This window comes from Lagenorhynchus albirostris, chromosome 2 (assembly GCF_949774975.1).
Source record: "Lagenorhynchus albirostris chromosome 2, mLagAlb1.1, whole genome shotgun sequence".
NCBI lineage: Eukaryota > Metazoa > Chordata > Mammalia > Artiodactyla > Delphinidae > Lagenorhynchus > Lagenorhynchus albirostris.
In genome coordinates this window covers 75,946,195-75,952,841 of record NC_083096.1, presented here as the reverse complement: position 1 = coordinate 75,952,841, position 6,647 = coordinate 75,946,195, and the positions used below count along the sequence as shown (strand labels likewise).

At 39.8% G+C, this 6,647-nt stretch overlaps 1 long non-coding RNA gene across 1 annotated transcript; it reads right to left on the bottom strand.

Moving 5' to 3' along the window:
* Positions 1 to 2,874: 2,874 nt before the first annotated feature.
* Positions 2,875 to 4,485, bottom strand: LOC132515960 (uncharacterized). The gene is made up of 2 exons (XR_009539215.1): positions 4,224 to 4,485; positions 2,875 to 3,470 (listed from the first exon to the last, which is right to left on the bottom strand). It is a non-coding gene; the product is annotated as an uncharacterized LOC132515960 (long non-coding RNA).
* Positions 4,486 to 6,647: the final 2,162 nt, after the last annotated feature.

The following is a 6,647-nucleotide window of genomic DNA, read 5'->3' as shown; positions in this document are numbered from 1 at the left end:
GGAAGAGAAAGAGGAGACACTTGAGACTTGAGAAGAGTCACCAGATAAGCATGTGCCAGAAGACCAGGACCTAACCTTTCTCTCAAGCTCAGCCACATCTTCACTACTATAAACCATTTAAATATTATAATACATGGCTATAAAAATGAAATTACAGTACATAATATATAATTGGGAAAACATAAAGTTGTTCAAAAATGAACACATCTAATAAACTGCCAAGAAAAATCACTGCTTATATTTTGCTCTATTTAGCGTTAGGTGTTTTCTCTTTTCATAAACCCACAGACATGCATACGTGTCTTTCAGGTTACTGATCTGAGATCCTTTATCTTTTGCAACATAGATGCCTCCAGCCGTTAGTTGCTCTCTATGCACTGCATCACATTTATCCCTAAAGGTCTTCTACATTTTATTTGCATTTTCATTCATCCGAAGTATTTTCTATTTATTTGTTATTTCTTCTTCGAGCCATTGTTTATTTAGGAATGTGTTTCCAAACTCAAAGATGTCACAGAAACAGAGACTAGAATGGTGGTCAGCAGGGGCTGAGGGGTTCGGCAAAAGAGGAGATGTTGGACAATGGGTACAAACCTGCATCACACGATGAAGAAGCTCTGGGAGTCTACGGAACATCATAGTGAGTCTAGTTAATAACACTCAGTTGTGTAGTTGAAACTTGCTCAGAAAATAGACCTTAAGCATTCTCATCACGCACACACACACACACACACACACAATTACACGGACATAGGCATATTTAAATAGTTAATGGTGAAGTGATTAATGTATTAAGTGACTGATGGTGGTAATCCCTGCACAAAGTACACATATGTCAAATCATCTCATTATGCACCACAAATATGTCCAGTTTAATTTGTCAATAAGACCTCAATAATACCGGATGGAAAAGGTGAAAGAAAAACCATCCTACAAAACCGTAAGAAAGTTTCAGAATCTTTGTGTTCCTTGTCCTCCTTGCCTCTCTTAGGCTCTGATACTACTCTCTGAGAGAGCTTCCCTTAACAATTCTTCTCTGCGGGCCTTGTATCCACCTCACAGTGGATAATCCCTTCTCGTCACCTATACTGACCACATCTGAAGTAGGTAGTGTGGAAAGGGGGGAAAGGAGGGCTGGAAAGTCGTTACAATTCTTGAAAACTCAGTCTTTTTTGTTTTGGCACATACTTTATTTAGTTGTCAATTCCCTCAAAAACTTATTAGACACCCGACATAATTCATTCTTCCAATCATTTCTGTGTCCCACGGACCTCACTCAGGTCCTCTTCTGGAAGTAATTTTCTGGCCTGATTAAATTCCTGCCTTGATCCCTGAACATAATTCAACTACCATGAGGCTCCCTGACACACAGGTGGATAGACTACAACTTCTGTCTCTTTTCTCTGTTGTTACAGTCAACTGAAATTGGACTTCAAGTTCAAAACCACTTCTAATCTCATATCTTACACTTTAGGGCTTACAAGTGTTGAGTTTCCTAATTCATCAAGCTTCTGAATATCTGGGCTATTCTTTTCTTTCCATATTTTTTTATTTCTGACCTGCCAACTGGAAATTTTTTTCTGAACATACATTAATTGAAATACCCTGGTCAAATCAACAAGTGACCAATATTTGGTCTGCATCTCAGAATACCATGGACAACCATTACTGCAAACATTTTGCCATTGAATAAAATGTATCACCACATTTATGGCTTCCAATATCAGATTCCTTGCCAACCACCTCCAGACTCTAAGCCAATGCCATAATTTAAAGATTTTTTATAGAAGCCTCCCACCTCAAAGAGTAATTTCTGTGTCAGGTCAAATAACACTAGCTAGAGGAGAGACAACTCCCAAATATCAGTGTTGATTTCTCCCTCGTGTAATAGTCTGATAAGCGTTGGGCAGTAATTGGACATCTTCTTTTTTCCTGCAGTTCTGGCATCTTGGACTCCTTTACTTCTAGGACCACAAGAAGAGATATGCTTAAAGAACACAACCTTTTTCACGGCTTACTGGATCTGTAAGCTATACACTTAGAAAACAAGTTGCATAGCAACAGTCATTTTGTAAATCTAGGTAAACATTGGAAACCCAAGTGTCCCCCCAAAGTGGGGTCAAATCTGTCAGGAAAGTAATTTCAGACGTGAGAAAATATAATAAGACACTGAGGTTGTTGAGTTTTGCAGTAAGAAGAACGTGTTGTGTACATGGAGAGCAGGCAGCACTTTGCCTGACAAGGACCCTTTACACTTCCCTTTATTTGTACTACCCATGAATTCAGAACTACTATAATTTTATGCAGAATATCCCAATAATTTCCCAAAGCATTTAATGTGTCACATGATGTTATAAATACGGTTAAGTTGGAAAAGAAAAGGAACACAGAATATGAAACTGTAATATACTTTAAGAATCTCCGTATGTGCTGTGCTCGGTATGTCTGAGCCTCTTTCCTGCTAGAGCAAACATGGTGATGGTGGTGATGGTGGTGACAGTGATGATGACAGAGATAATGATGACTTGCCACCTCACAAAGTACTAATTATGTGCCCAGCATTGTGGCAACTGAATTACACACATTCATGTAAATTTTATGCCTAAGCCAGTTGGCACTGTAAAGGTGATTTTCCCCGCATTTTAGTAAAGGGATTGAACTTCTGAGGAGTTAAATAATTGTTCCTCAAATCAGTCAAGCAATAATTAAGAAAATACCCTGGATTTGAAATTATATACAAATAATCATCGATATAACTCAAAATTCACATAACACTGGTTGTGAGAGCCTGAAATTTGGATCGAAGAAGGATAGAAATCAACCAAAATTATGATATGATATTGCTAAAAGCAGGTTTTCAAAGAAACAAAATACTTTTACCATCACAAAAAAAATTGTATTTTATTCAGGAAATGGAGGATAAGTAACAATTGCTCATCTGGCAGAAACCGCTGCCTAGATGACAGACACACACAGAAGACAGTGGGAGAATCCTCAGAGGGCGCTCAGGAGGAGAGATACTGCTCTTCCCTCTGAGGCTCTGGGATGCTTTTTCGGATACCTCCCAGAGGGAAGCAGCATAGCAGACTCAGATAGGAAACCTCTGACCGTCAGGAATCCCCACACGCACACTGCAGGCTGAAGGGTGGAAAGCTTCTCCTGTATCCATGGTAGGACTTGAAGAGAAGATGAAGATGGAGCTGTGGAACTAGATGAGCTGATTGTCCTTATCCTTTCCAGAGGCAGATAAAACCTGAAGCTGTTACTTGTTCTTGGGTGGGCACTTCTGCTGGCATTGCTCGGGAGGTGGCTCAGGAGTGCATTTCACAGGGCACTTTACAGGTTGGCAAGGGTCTGTACCCTTTTTAGGTGAGCAAGGATCAGGGCACTTTGTTGGGCACACTGGAGGTATCTTGCACTGCTGCTTGCACTGCTGCTCTTGAGAAGACATCTTTCTGGAGTCTTAATATCTGAAAGAAAGTATATGACCGTGTTCACCAGGAGGAATTCCTTCAGAGGGAAGACCCAAAGCTTTGACAACTCAAATAGACAGGACCTCTCCAATCTCTAAATATGGGTTTTAATCTCTTTAATACCTTTTAATGAATTTCGGACTTCTCTCTCGTTCTTTAGCAAATCTATTCATCAGCCCAGAGACAACCTTCTCCTTTCTCATACAACATTTCCAAAGAAAATATCTTTTTTTAAAAGAAACCAGCAGTGTTTTCTCTTTTGGTTTCTTTGTTCTTCTTTTTTTAATGAAAACCTCATCTTTAAAAAAGGCCATCACAAGTTCTAAAATCCTGGGCAAACTCACAAGCAATTTCTATCACCATTTTTTCTCATGAGGTCCCGACACGATTACTTATGTACAAAGCAAAGGGCAATCAGGATGAATGTAAGGGCATCACACCTTCTAAGATTAATGCCTCTGAAATCACAGCAGAGGTCCAACAGAAAGGCACAGAAAAAGATAAATACTTTACTCTTTATCCTTTCATGTCAAAATTTCCTTTTAATTTCTTGTTCAATAGAGGAATTCAAACTAGGTATCAGAAATCTAGTAAATACAATATAACATTGTGCCCAGATTCCAGGTTCCCATCCACTAAGTAACATTATACCCTTGTTCATAACTTTGCACCCATCAAATTTGCGGTCTCCAGCATAAACTCAACATTCGGGGGCCCGAGAACAAAGTTGACCTGAAGAATCATACTCACCAGGTTCTCCAAAGTCAATCAGAACTCGAGTAGCAGGAGGATAGCTGTCACTGTCGTGCAGCAGAGGCCCTTTTTATTGGTGTTTGCTGCCCCACCCAGGGGGAAGCGGAGCTACCAAAACTGGCCTGGTTCAGTCATTTCCCAACCAAATGCAAATCCATCCATAACTGGCTTGGCAGGGACTCTGAAAACAGGAAATGTCCTGCGCCAGGATCTCCTCACTAGATTATGTTCTCATGACTCACAGAGTCCCTGCCTTAGCTCTCCGTTTCAGTGGTTTATGGCAGTGGGAGGATTTTGAAGCTTCTCTAACTTGCAGACAAACGTTCCGTTTCTTGATTGGGGAAGATGACCCTTTTCTATCTTTCACCTTCCTTGACTTCTAAAACTGCCTGCCTAGTTGCACTTGAACTGGTGGCCGTTTTATTGTACATACTGGTTTGAGAAAGGCCTGGCTACCTGGTGACACCGTTCTCTTTATCTCAAGCCCCTCTTATAATGCATTTCCTCTTGATCCATGGCTTGCTAAGTGAAGTCTCTTCTCCTCTTCTAAAATGGACTGAGGGAAGGTTGCGGATCATCTCCGATGACTTCCCACCGTGATACTGAAATACGTTTAGTAAAGTGGTGACCTCTAGGGACCCCCTTTCACTGCTTTGCTCCTTCAAATTAAGAACATCCAGCAGTCACATTCTTATGAACTTTGTAAATCTGTTTCACTTCCGGCCACAAGGAATTCACTAGGAGCGTAGTTTCGTCTACCATAATTCCAATCAGCTGGCAGATCAGAACCTAGACTTACAATACAAACCAAGCCTTTTACTCATACCTCCCAAACGTGACATACCACCTGCTCTTACCTAACTTCTCCCAAAGGACCTCTTTGGATTTCTTCAACTTTTGAAGAAAGCTCAGAGGAGTGTTTAAATATTCTGGCTTCCTGTTCCTTTGAAATTTTTGGAAAACCCTATCTAATATGCAATGCCATTCAAGTCACTAATTTTATATGTATTTAATAGTTACGAATTATTTAAATACATGTTTTGTTTCACATCAAGTCTAGGGGTAAATTACAGAGAAAGTTGATATCCCATTATTAAAAATGCAGTCAGTGAAGTTCATTGCCATTCATATACAACTTCTTAATGATTAATAATAAGTTTGTTAAAATTTTAACCTACGTTTTACATTTTCCATTTTGCTCACTGTGGAACAGATGTCAAATAAGCCTATTTCCGGCTCTACTTTCTTCATAGAATTTGTCAGTGTGCTGGAAGGAAGGTTTGGTGGTTAATTTATGGGTCAGCTTCCCTGGCATATGGTCCCCAGTTAACTGGTCAAACATTATTCTGGGTGTTTCTGTAAGGATGCTTTTGCAAGAGAGTATTATTTACATCAGTGGCCTGAGTAAAGGCGGTTGCCTTCTCTAAGCTGGGAATTGCTCTTCCAATCCACTGACCTCCTCAATAGAACAAGGCTGACCGTCACCGAGGTAAAAGACGATTACCCTGTTGGATGGGCTTCCAGCACGCTTTCAGCTCTGCAGATTTTGAGTTTACCAAACTTTGTAATCTCTCTCTCTCTCTCAATCTCTCTCTCTCTCTCTCTCTTTCTCTCTCTCTCACACTGTCTCTCACTTTCGGTAACACATTTCTCTCTCTCTCTCTCTCTCTCTCTCTCTTTCTATATATATATATATATATATTTTTTTTTTATACATTGCAATATTTAATTTGAATATTTCATCTGGCTTATCATGTACAAGATTACGTATGGTCAATTAAATTAAAACATTTCAAAGTTATTATAAAGTGAAGTTAAAGTAAAAAATACTATTAATACATGACACCTCTGATGTGCAATTATGACAAATATAATGAACTTTTAGAAAATAACTGAAGTTCAGGAACCAGTGCCCTAGCATGTTCTCCAAATACCTTATTTCTACCTTTTCAGAGATTCAGCTGTCAAGAGTTCTTCTACAGTTCCTCTCTTCTCTCTTGGACCTGAACACCACTCTTTTCTCTGCTGCCCCCTTGGGCACTGAAGCTTCTCGTGATGGGCTGTGGCTGGTGAAGGGCCCTGTCTGGTTTAGAAATAAAGTTGCAACTCTCACTTTATATTACTGTGGAATGTGGGAACACATGTTTCATGGAATCAGGGTGTCCCTCTCACCTGACATGAACACTTCCCTAGAGTGCCGTCGTGTGCTTAAAATTCCTTTATCAGGAAATAAATCCCTTGTATTCCGTAAGTAAATATCAGGTTTCAATTGTGTGAAACCAAAAATAGATATAAGATACCATTTAAGACTCACAGCATCACATATAAGTGATTGAGAGTGGGGTTGGGAGTGGAGAGAAGATCAGAGCACTAAGGTCTGAAATCTAGATGAAATATGGACTTAGGGCTCATCTGAAATAC